The following is a 13,149-nucleotide window of genomic DNA, read 5'->3' on the forward strand; positions in this document are numbered from 1 at the left end:
GCAGAAAACATGTTATACTTGTTTTCCCTGCTCCAGCTGAAGGTCTTCTCAGTAGAAAACAGCTGAGGAACATTGTAGCAAAACATTCAATGAACAAGTAGGCAGACTCAGAGTATAGACAGACACAGAAAAATGGTGCTGTTATGTGTGCATGCATGTGTGTGTGTTTGCATGTGTGTGTGTGTGTGTGTGCTTGTGTATGTCTATGTGTCCTTGTCAAAGAGAGAGAGTCAGGGACGGAGACATAGACAGAGAAATGCAGATAGTCAGGCATAAAATTCTGTTATTGCTCTACCTTATGAAATGTAGAGTGATTGTTATCATTATTTCTTACTTCTACATACAGTGTGACTTTTCCTAGGGTTTGAACATCTGCTTATTATATACCAAAGATACAGTTCCCTGAGTACCCTGGAAAGAATCAATGTGTTTAATTTTTGATACATATAGGAACATGGGTGAATTGGTTGCAAGAATGAATATATATATATATATTCTTGGTGGGGCAGTGCCCTCTATATAAGCCCTTCCATGAGGGAATGTTAAGGGTCACATTCTTATTCATGCCTCCTGCAGAGAGTTAAGAGGGGGCCACCTTGCCATGCCTGGAGTACAGCTATCTACAAATGCCCCTCCTATTAAAACTGTGACATCTGCCAATACTGAACCCACACCACTTTGTCCTTTTTATTCTCCCATGTCTGACGATCACAATTCTTCTCTCCATTTTTGTAATTATAATAATTTTAATAGCTTTGCATGTGAGTTTTGTCATGCACGACAAAACTTATGCACCCATGAGAAGCTTCTGTGATTTGAGGACATAGGAAATGCTATGAAATAGGGCAGTAAATATTGGAATCTGAGTTCACAAAAAATGAAGCAGAGTTAGTGTGCAATTATGAATGGGCACTGATTTTAATTATGGTATAGAAAGCATAATATTAATTATAAAGTTACATAAATAGGACAACCCAGTCCCTATCATTAAATAATCACACCAAGCAATGTTAAAATGAGCAAATTACATAATGATCTGATGTACTGGAGCAATTGGTGCAGAGATCTGGAAATGACCAATTAGCAGCTCTGAATTGGTTATTTAGGAAAGATAAGAATGAGTCTGAAATCTTTTCATGGGTAATTTGATATTGCGTTTATTTACATTTATTTTGAAAATTATAAATAAAACCCATGGAAGCTTTCTGGAAACTGTGACATAATTTGCAGAAGACTTTGTGGACTGACAATCATGTTTAACATTAATTGATATTACTACCTAATTTGGTGACAGAGATTTAATTAAAACAGAAAGACCTATTTTGGAAGTTTATTTTCAGAATAGTACGTCTTCCCTAAAGAAACAACTTAGAAAATTCTTATAAATGGAGTTTAATAGAAAAGACTTGCTATAAACTGCATGCAAATGGGAACGTACTGATGGAGTCGGAAGAATATGACGGCATTTATGCAGTGCCGTGCAGAGACATACTGCTTCTCTGAAGAAAAATTTCAGTGCCTCTCTAACACGTGGCAATTAAACTATCCTAAATCCCAATTAGTGTTCAGCAGTGCCGCATCATTGTGGTGTGATTCCTTTAATAAGTGAAAAACGAAAGTAGAAGTGCTTGCTGCTTTGATCATTCTCGGCAAAATATTTAGCTTCTCTTCTCAAGGCCCCAGTTTACTTTGAACATTTAAAAAAAATGTGCAATTTGTACGTTCCATGGCTTAGGAAGAGATGATATTATAATTTCGTCTTGTTGAATTCGTGTTTACACGTGTTGCTATTTATGTCAGATTTACTTGTTTCCCTAGCACTTCTTCCTTTAAATAAATAAATAAATAAACAACAGTTTCTTTTATCTGCCTGTTTAAATTTTTATCTATGCAGTGCCAAAACATGAAAAAAAAATTAACACTTTTGAATCAAAACAGACATCTTGCAAGTGAAAAATATGCAGATAAAGGGCAGCAGAATCTTTTCTTAATTTAGAGAATCTAACTGAGCCTGGGTGGATATAGTACTACTTTGTTCAGATCTGAATAAGCAATCGGACCTTATAACAAGGGGCATCCATCACTATTACACACGGTGATCGCAGTAAGCTCTTGTGTAGAACACACACTGGCAATCTTTCAAGCCAGGACATCTTGGTGAAGTATTATAAAAAGTATTTTTTGCACTTTAAAAACCTACCTTTCCTTTAAAAAGCACATCAGGATCATGCAAATTTGACATATTTTATTTCTGCTGCTTATTTATTCCCAAGATTGCTATAGACAGATTCCTGTCACATCTATCAGGAATCAAATTGCATGCCCCATGACATTAGGATATTCTTTTTTATAAAATGATTGCTTTGACCTATATATTTTGTGATGTGCAGAATCGAAATATGGATAATAAAAATACGGAAAAATTGAAAATATGGAAGAAATCTGGTTATCCAACAGTTAAATGATGGCAATAAAGGAAATTAAATACCACAAATATAATTGCATTATTTTCATAAATGCATACATTAAAACAACAATTAAGTACCTGGTGGCAAGAATGGAGACATCGGGTTAAGCACCGAACACAACATCAAGAGTTAAGGTGTCATTAATTCATTTTGTACATTTTTACCTTTATTTATAACGGCTTTCAGTCTCAACCACCACAAAATCTTCTAGTTATTTCGGGCTTATGAAAGTATATAATATACTCCCAAAGCTATTTCAGACTTAATGATAGACCGGAATTACATGTTTTTTATGCACTACAATCTCTCAAGAAATTCCAACTGCAAAAGACTTTAATCAGCTTAGTAGACTTAGATGGTGTGTGTGTGTGTGTGTATGTGTGTGTGCATGTGCGTGTGTGTGTTTGTATGTTGTGTGTGTGAGTGTGTGCTCTCTGAAAAAATGCAAAATGCCAAGAGGTTTTATGAAGTGTCTGTGTCGAAATATTTCAGGAAAGCAGTGCTTATACATAGAAAAATATCAATTTGCTGCATGTTGAAATCAAGGCATTAAAATGTACAGCTTGCATGACTTTGTTTTAATGGGCTGTCAACTGTCCAGGCAGCTGCAGTACAAAGTTAGGCATGTCTTTAATCTTCAAAGAAAAAGAAAATAAAGCGAATAAATTCAGCTATTAGCTTGAAGGCAAAAACAATGAAAGAAGAAGGTGAAAGCAAACAGTATTAGAGCTACTTAGTTTCCTTGTTTGAAATGTGGAATTGTGTTATTAGTTTGTGGTGGATTATCCACCCATGCATTTACACACACACCTCACGTTCATGCACATGCACACAAACATTCACACGTATATACATCATTTTTAATGCCAACTTATATAATAAAGCAAACAATCTTTAACAATGCAACTGACTTGCAATCCAGAACAATTAATGATCAATTTTAAGCATGGTAATACTATTAGTGTTAATGTCAATTACACAGAAGTCTATTATTTTTACCTCCATCATGCTCTATCCTAAAAATATACCTATTACTATGTTTATATCAGTTACAGAGAAATGCATTAGTTGAATTTTTAATGAATAATTAGAAAACTTATTTGTATAAATATATATTTGCCTCCTAATAATCCGCTCTTATTAAATATTAAATAATCAACTATAAATTTCTAACACGTAACATTGGACTTAAGATGTGATATTCATTTTAATTTCCAAGAAAGATATTGTATGTTTAAATATTTTCAAGGTCAAATCTGTTCTTCCTCTGTAATTGATGCCATATGTGTGTTTATTCTACATTTTCCTATGTACTTACTTTTATCACTGAAAAAGTTTAATTTTTGCCCCAAATTTATACATCACAACTCAAAAAATAATTCAGTACATAACAGAGCAATTGCAAATTTCCCGTTTATTCATTCCATTTGTAATTCATTCTGTTGTTTGTGCAGTATAAAATTGAAAGAGTTATTTTAAAACGGCTGAGTCCAATTGTGACACTATACAAATCTCATGTGTTAAGAACAAGAAGTGAATAACTTTAGAGAATGTTTTTTTTTACATTTAAATAAACAAAGACAGAATATTACAGCAACATGCATCAATGCAAATCTTTAAACATTAAAATGTTTGTTAGATATCCTAATGTACTGATACCAATTATTTTATGAAAGGAGATGATATGTTCAAATTGTCACTTTGAGCATATAACAGAAATAAATTTAAACTGGTAAAGTTAAACTTAGAAATGGAAGGCCATGGTATGTCAACACAGGGTAAAATGAGATGATAAGAATTTAGATGGAAGAAAGATCGAGTACGTGATGAAGTGTTTATCAGAAGGAAGAAAATTAGTGAGGCATGGTGTGATTTTGATGTGCTCCTAACGTGAAAGGCTTAGCTTTTGTTCCACTTAGTATTCTGGTTTCAGCATCCCAGTGAAGGAGAGAGTGCACGGTGCTTTGAGAAAGACAATGAGTCGACACAGAGATCAATTAGACTCCTTTGAGTCATGAAAGCCTAGAGATGGGCAGATTAGCTTCTTACTCGCCTGTGCTACACTTCAGCTTGTCCTTCAAGAAGCAAGAAGACATTGAAGTACTAAACGATTATTAATGGGTAAGAGTTGAATATATGGAATGATTCATTATACTAAATAGCTTTGAAATTGTAGTGCTTCTTCAATTTTACTAAGAGAAGTCCTGTGTAAATAAATCCATAGTGAATCTAACAAAAAATACATCAAAATGCTGTGTCAAATTATCTGAAGCTTTAACAAGAAAAAATATTTTTATATGTTTTAAAACTATTATTTAATTGAACTAGAATTGTATCACTTAAACCCTTCATTTTCCTACCTCCAACCCATCCTATGTAGCCTCTCTGCCACAATTTCTATAAACTTACTCTTTTTTTATCATTATTGTTTTGCAAACATGCTTACACACACACACACACATGCACGCACGCAGACATGATTCAGATTTTTTGTCTATTTTTATTTGACATGTCTAGAAATGATCTCCATCCAACTCATAGTCTTTCTATGTTGTTTGTTTCCACAAGTGTAATGAAACCTTGACACAGAAGTGATTTTCATTCTATAATATGTTTCATGCAATGAGTAAGATGGAGATGGTAGGATCAACAGACACAGCTGAATTTTAAAATGTGTGGCTAGCTCCATGCCATGGGTCAGTCCTGGGGATTGAACCTGAGGTATCATTTCTGTATGGAAACTCTTGAATGCTGACCCATGGTCCTTGCACTTAATGACTCCATTTCTATGTTAAGTTTTATCTGTGACAGCAATGTTGATCATGCCTGTGCCTATTCAAAGATTATATAACACAGTTGAAAAGCAAGATTTTCTCAAAGCACATTCTGAGGCTTATTCTGAATTTGTAGAAAGGTGTTTCTTTTTTGCTCATCCATGTAGTTCAATATCACTTGTTATTTATGATTGTCATCTCCTAGAAAAATCATCTTGCATAGTCTTTCTGGCTGCTTTCGTTAAGTAATTGTGTAAAACACATGAAATAAAATGTATTAATTAGATTTCAACAAAGTAGAGTACATACACCAGATTTCTATTTTGTGCCTGTTTCCACATTGTTCATCAAATTTCAACTATTCATTCAAATTTAAGTTCCTGTCAACTCAGGATGTCTGTCCAAACTTGAATAAAGGAAGAGAGTAATTTGTTCATTTACAACTTTGTACAGGTAGGTTTCTTCAATGGAAGATTATTTTTATTGTATTTCATTGGAAGGACAACCATCTACCTTCTTGATAGGTGGTTTTATTTTAAATTAAAATAGAAAGTTATTGCTTTCTATTAATACTTCTTCATGGTAAGGAGATTTACACATAAGCACTGCCTAACCCTTACAACTTAATTTAACCCATTTCTAGTAATCTGTGTATCACCACGAGGCTGTGGCTTACCAGATAAAGTGTCAGTTTCTGTCTCTGGCAGGGTACCTCTGACTCTGCCCTTTTCTCGCAATGTTCAGTTTAATTTTTCCTGCCTACCTCTATTCTTTTGCCCTATCAGGCCAAGCCTGTTTTCTTTATTAATGAAGCAATCCTATTCACAGTATACAAAGAGGAATCCCACATCACTGTTAGAACTTTTGAGCTTGATCTATCATTTTTAGTTTAAAATCCTACTTTAATTTTTAATTGTGTAGAGACAGTTAAGTAAAGGTGAGTGCAGATTCCCGAGGAGACTAGAAGGTGTCCGGTCATCTAGAACTGTAGTTACATGTGATTGTGAACTGATTTAAAAGTAGGGTTCTCCGCCACTACCTAGGCCCTGTCTAATACATGATCCAGCTGCAGCTGGGTTCTTTGTTTATGTCTTATGGCCTGTACTACCCGGAGTTGGTGTGGGGGCACATGGGAACCACGTGTGATGGAATCTTAAGACCTTGAGAGAGTTGTCCCAGTCTCTAGCTGCATACTGCAGCAGGGGAGCTGGCTCTGACCCTCACAGAAGAGCTAAACCCTGCTTTCAAGAGAGGTAACCCCGGCCCTCATCACAGGCAAGGAAGAAATGATCTTGATGGCATGGGCATTGGAGAGCTGTCTCTGTCCCCTTGCGTAAGTGTGTTGGTTCCAGAGAAACAGACAGGCCAGCTTCACTGCGGCCTGGCCCACTGAGTTAGTCCACTCTAATGTCATCTGACCCTTCTATGACTTCCTGGAGACTGTGGGGGCACAGGTCCTATAGAGCAATGTCAATGAAATCTCCGTGACTTTAGGTGGCTTCACTGTGACCCAGAGGAGTTGAGGAGGATCCAGTGATGTTGGTATGCCAGGAACCAGACCAATGACTCATTACAATAACAGTTGTTATTAAATTCAGTTGGACAGAGGGATATATTGTGGCACACACCACCCCCAGTGCCACCAGGATGAGGGTGTGGGGCAGGATTTGAAAGGCAAGAGAGATGGAAAGATGAAGTGGTTTTAAAGGTGTTTTTTTCTTGTTGTTTGTTTGTTTTATCCTTGTGTTTGCTTGTTTCTTAGCTTGCTATGTTTTGTTTTGATTTTTTAAATTTTTATTATGGGGTTTGCTTCAAGAGCGAGGGGAGGATATGGGGAGATTATGAGGTGAGGTGTGCAGATTTTGGGTGCAGGATATGAAACTCCCAAAGAATCATTAAAAGAATTGTGTTTAAAAATGAGAAAGAAAGAAAAAATGTAGGGTCCTCTGTAATGGGAATCTGTGAGTTATTTGAATTTTAAAGATATTCATTGTGAAACCTATGACTAAAATTCCCAAACTTAGTATGTTGAGAATAACGGGCCACAATAATAAAAATAAGAGTGAAGTTTTGGCATAAAAAATGAAAAAGTCAATCATTCTTCTTTCAAGTGTCTCTGGCTGTTTAAACATGACAGAGAACTCAGGCTCATGAGGGGGATGGGAATGTGAAGAATCGGAATGCTGGCAAAAACGGAAAGCAAGAACGCAAGTCCAGGCACTGAGCAGCCTCTGCTGCTTTGTGTTGTACCTAGCACATGTCATTCTCTCTTTTTATTGCAAAGCCTCCCTCCCCCCACAGATCTGCCCTGCTCCTCTGTCAGGACCTAAAAACTGTGCCCTCTGTAGACATTGAAAATTTTGACACATAATGTTTATGTCAGAATATGCAGGAAAGAAATAATATAAACTCAGGCAAAAAATAATCTTTAACACACAGCTTTATGACTGAAAATAGAATCTGCTTCATAATATATTCATCCAATCCTTCCGTCAGCATCAAGTACATGCCAAGACCATGCTAGATGTGTAAGTTAGACACAAAAATTAAACAGGTAAAACATAAATCCTAACACAATTTAAAAAAAAATTGATATTCTGGTATTATCTGGATAGCCTGAGGGTAAAATACACAGACATTTTAGAAGAAGTTAATAGCACTCACTACAGTGAGTTAGGCATCTCGTCTTTGACTAATCACATCTAATACTGTCTTTCAGTATTAGGGTAGTATACAAAGTCCATCAGCATGAAATGACTATTGTTACCCTAGTAAAATATACTTCCTGCAATATTTGGACAGTGAGTGTTGTACATTGATTCAAAAATTAAGTACCAACATCCAACGATAATACTTCATATTGGTCACTATTTATATCCATTTTATAGTCCTAGCTGTAGATACATTTGGGCTTTTTTTCCTTCTGCTGTCATCTCTGTCCACAGTCTAACACAGAATGTTTTGTATGTGAATGAATATTCAGGACAGATTGTGTGAAGCAATAATGGAAAGAAGAATTATTTGGTTGCATATATTCTTTGGTTTATTCAGAAGCTGGTGGTAAGGAAAAAAAAAGAAAATCATGGGGTTAGAAATCCTTTGCAAAAAAATTCATTATTTACTATGTCAATAAAATACAGCACTATTCCCTCCCTGTACTTTATGTTTCAGGAAAAGATGTTTAAGAGGACATAAATTTATGTGAACTGCTGGATTTTTCTGACAGCTTTTATCTCTTTTACCTTGCAAGTCTAAGCAAGATAAAAGAAATATTGTGCTTGAATCACTGTACCCCTGGCAGAGAGAGATCTTAAGAGTGTCATTGTAACTGAATCTATATCTTGGTCAATATAAGAAAATTGATCAAGTCCTAACATTGCAGGTTATGCAAACTAAAGAAGTAGAGTTATTTCCAATGTGATCACCTTTTCTCTTAACCATGATGACGTCAATGTACTAAAGCTGTAATTTTTACCCAATTATGGCAAGAGAAGTATCTTACAAAAGAATGACTACTTGATGTTTATTAATTAGTAGGCATGTGGTTACTACAAATAGCTTAAAGAGGGTCATAGAGCTAAGAGAAAACTTGCCTTATGAAATTATAGAATTTCTCTTATAAGAACCGGTCTCCATGGAATAAGCCTAAGGGCCCTTTCAGAAAAATTCTTACATGTGATGGATTTTCTTCCCATGCTGTATGGTGTTTTTGTTTTGTTTTGTTTCATTTTGAAAGAAGGTGACTCATTTATTTTCCCCTCCCCTGGGCAGGAGGACAAGGAAGTCATTCAAATTAGACCAGGCATCAGATTTGTTGCAAAGTGTCTGACAGAGATCTAACATCTTGAAAAATACACAAATTTTAAAATGTTACAATAATATTACATTTGCTCAGAAATACAACTCATGTATAAACTGTAAGACTACCAGTGATTATTGTAATGGAATATCTTTTTTTCTTTTTCTCCATTTTTTTTATTTTTACTTAAAAATTTCCCCCTCCTCCCCCTCCCCCATCCCTTTCCCCCTCCCTCTCCAGTCCAAAGAGCAGTCAGGGTTCCCTGCCCTGTGGGAAGTCCAAGGTCCTCCCCCCTCCATCCAGGTCTAGGAAGGTGAGCATCCAAACAGCCTAGGCTCCCACAAAGCCAGTACATGCAGTAGGATCAAAACCTAGTGCCATTGTCCCATGCTGTATGTTAAAGACAGAGGAATTGAAAGAACTGATGAACTTTCAGGGATGCATGGGAAGGAAAAAGAGACACAGTGGGAGAGGAATAACTACCATTAAGAATGAAAAAGTCATAGGGAAACTCATTTTACAAACTTCATGTGTGTGTATGCTTATTTTCGTATAACAGCTAAATGGGATGTCCCTAATCATGTTCCTACTAGAAACCATAAGGTCTCAGATTGAAAGCTCAGGGCAGTCTTAAGGCATATTCTAATAGAATTGTTAGTAAGAAGTATATTTGAGTCCCTAAATCATAACAAGTTGTAGCCATTGTTCTTGGTTATCAGGCAGAGTTTGATAGTAAGACCCAGTTGCTGAAGAGGAACCATACATGTGGTAATAATCTACCAGTTTCAGAGTGATGCGAAGGATTGCATTAAAAAAATTCTTCCTGGTCAAAGTTAAATATTGAGACACAAAAGAAACTACTAGCTTGTCTCATTAAGAAGATAAGAGTTCTTACTAATATCTGAATTTGGAAGGTTGTTTAAGTTGCATCATTTGATCTTGACGACATGAGATGCTCAACTTACAGTGAATTTGACAGGAATTTGATCATCAGAGCAGCAAGATAAATTTGATTTAATTTTCTCACCCAAAATTTTTCCATCACTTAAAAATTATTTTATTTTAAATATGTGTGTAGGTGAGGTTGTTTACATTTATGTTTATGAACCAACACGCATTCCTGGTCCCCACTGAGCCAAGAAGAGGGCAATAGAAGCTGGCACTAGAATTACAGGCAGTAGACCAGCCTATGACCTCATCCACTGAGTCAACTCTCTAGTCCAAGTCTGTCAATTTGCAATCTAACACAACTGAAATATTTAAGTTATTCTCAGTGAGACCACTTACACTTTTCCTAATCTCTATTATGTTTTCCTTGATCATTTGCATTTTCTATACTGTCAAATGTGGCCATTCTGTCCTGAATCTTTATAAATATTTCATGTTTCTATTATGTTATGATGAATGAATATTGTAAAAACAACATAAATGGAGCCAAAAGAATGGCTCACTGGTTAAAAGCACTGGCTCTTCTTCCACAGGACCAGGATTCAATCTCCAGAACCCACAATGAAGCTAACAATTGTTTATTACTCCAGTCCTGTGGTAGTCAATGTCCTACTCTGGCCTTCATAGGTACTGCAGTCCTCATGGTGTACATACATGCAGGAAAAACATTCGTGCACATGAAATACAATTTTAAAAAGGTAAAAAAATCAAACAGAGTGAATTACAATTCATATATGTATATTTACATATTAACATTTGTATGGAAATTATGAAGATATATAAAAAGTACATTTACAAATATTATTTTAATAGACTATAGGCCAGAGAGATGTATATAAATACTTATTAAATAGGATAAAGGACTCAGTGTTTTACTCAAACATTATTTAGGCTCTGGCAAACAAATGCAGTCTATTTGCATTATTGAATATGAAAATGTACTTGGATGAACAAATACCAGACATGATTATTAAGTGGGAGTGACAGGAAATAGATTTTTAAAAAGTCCAGAATGTTCTTTGTATGCAGTTTGAAAAGAAAACAGACATATTCAGCTAAACAAAATGCAAATGAATATCTGCTACAACTTTAATTTTAGTAAGTTTATGTCAACATATTTCAACACTAGATGTCAATATTTTAAAATCACAATCTAGTATTTGCTTAAGGATATTTTCACGATATTTTATTAACATTTCATATCTACTTCTGGAAAATATAATGACACATGTTGTGTCAATAGAGTCTAATTATAAAAATGGCATTTGTTTTGTTTTTATTTCATAGTCGTACATTCAAACTGCCGCAAAATGGAAACTCAGGGACTAGCTGTGACAATGCATTCCAAGAAGGAGCTGATGGCATCGTTCCTTGGCCTATTTTCCTCCGGTCTCCACCAAGGCAAACATTACAGTGTGGCTACCTGGCCAGCTAGGTCCATCAACCCCAGAGGTCAGTTTGCAAAGGGTTCTCAACTCTCCCTCAACTTCTTCTTCTTTTTATTTTTTTTATTAAGTAAATTTATTTATTTATTTTACATTCCATCTGCTGCTTCCTCTTCCTCCTCTTTTCCCATTTTCTTACCACCTTCCCTCTGCCACCACTAATTCACTCCTTCTAATGCTCAGTACCAGGCAGGCTTCCCATGGATATCAAGGAAATATAGCACATCAAGTTGTAGAAGGACTAAGTAATAAGAACCGTATAATAATGCTGTGCAAGGCAACACAGAATGAGGAATAATAGTTCGCAAAGTCCTGCAAAAGCCTTATGCACAGCCTGTTGCTATTGTTAGGAGCCTCGCAAATAAACCAATCTACACAGGTACACAAGTGCCATATTTATGGAGAGGGCCTAGGTCAGTCCCGTGAAAGTTCCCTGGCTGTCAGTTCAGACTCTGTGAGTTCCTATGAGTCCAGATCAAGTGAGTCTGTGGGTTTTCTTGACATGGCTTTGCCCCATCGCAACAATTCTACCTCTCTCTCTCATCAGCAGGGTTCCTTGAGCATGGTCTAATGTTTGAATGTGGGTCTCTGCATCTGTTTCTTTCAATTACTGGATGAAGCCAATCTGATGACAATTGGGGTAGTCAGCAATCTGTGAGTATAGTAGAATATTGTTAGACATCATTCCATTGACATTTTTTTCCTCCAATCTTGTTTGGTTCCAGTCTCTGCTCCATCCAGGCTCTAGGCCCTGGCACTCCAGGCAGGGTCACGGGTGGCATAACTCTTGGGGCATGGGTCTCAGTCTGGACTAATCATTGGCTGGTCACTCCCACAATCACTGTACCATGCTTACCCCAGCAAGTCCCGTAGGCAGGGATGTGCTGGACACCCTGTAGTAGGACAGACTATAAGGTCGAAGGTTATGTGCCTTGGCTATGTCTCAATCTCTCCACTCGAATCTTGCCTGGTCATAGGAGATGACCAGCTCTCAGTCTGTTGGTAGGAGTCTCCACTACAGTAATTAATCTTATCTGAGATCTCTGAGAATTTCTGTCCTGCTGGTTTGGCGAGGTCAAATCCCTCTGAAGTCTGAATTTAGCCGGCTTGGCAATTCCTGACCAACAGAAATAAAACGTGTGCACATTTTCCTTGCCACGCGTTTTTCTCCAGTGTCTGCTTTAGAATTTCTGATCATGTGACTGACTCACATGAATAGTTGGAGGAAAATTGGAAGTTTATTTATTGTGTTTGTGATTCTGTGTCTAGCAGATAAATTTCACATTAAAGTGATTTTTTTAATGAATAAAAGGTATCTCTGGGGACACATTTCAAGCAGACCTTTTTTGCATAGCCTTCAACATAATGAACAGAAATAAAAAGCTAATGAAATTAATTGACAAACTAACAAATTAAATCCTGATGGGATAAATAAAGTTTTGTTGTAAATAGAAAATTACTCACTTATCAATTTCTCATTAAAATTCTGAGTTTAAAACACAGCTTCTACTATTTATAGACAATGTTTCACACATAACATATTTGTTTAAATGGGAGTATATAGTATCTATCGGCAGTATTTAGACTTAAATTGTAAATATTATCCATTTTATAGGCACTTTGCTCATTGAAAAATGTCATTAATGGTTAGAGATAATCATATTCTGATGCTAAACAATAAATATTTAGAGAGAATATACAATAATAATAATAAA

This window comes from Chionomys nivalis, chromosome 24 (assembly GCF_950005125.1).
Source record: "Chionomys nivalis chromosome 24, mChiNiv1.1, whole genome shotgun sequence".
Taxonomy (NCBI): domain Eukaryota; kingdom Metazoa; phylum Chordata; class Mammalia; order Rodentia; family Cricetidae; genus Chionomys; species Chionomys nivalis.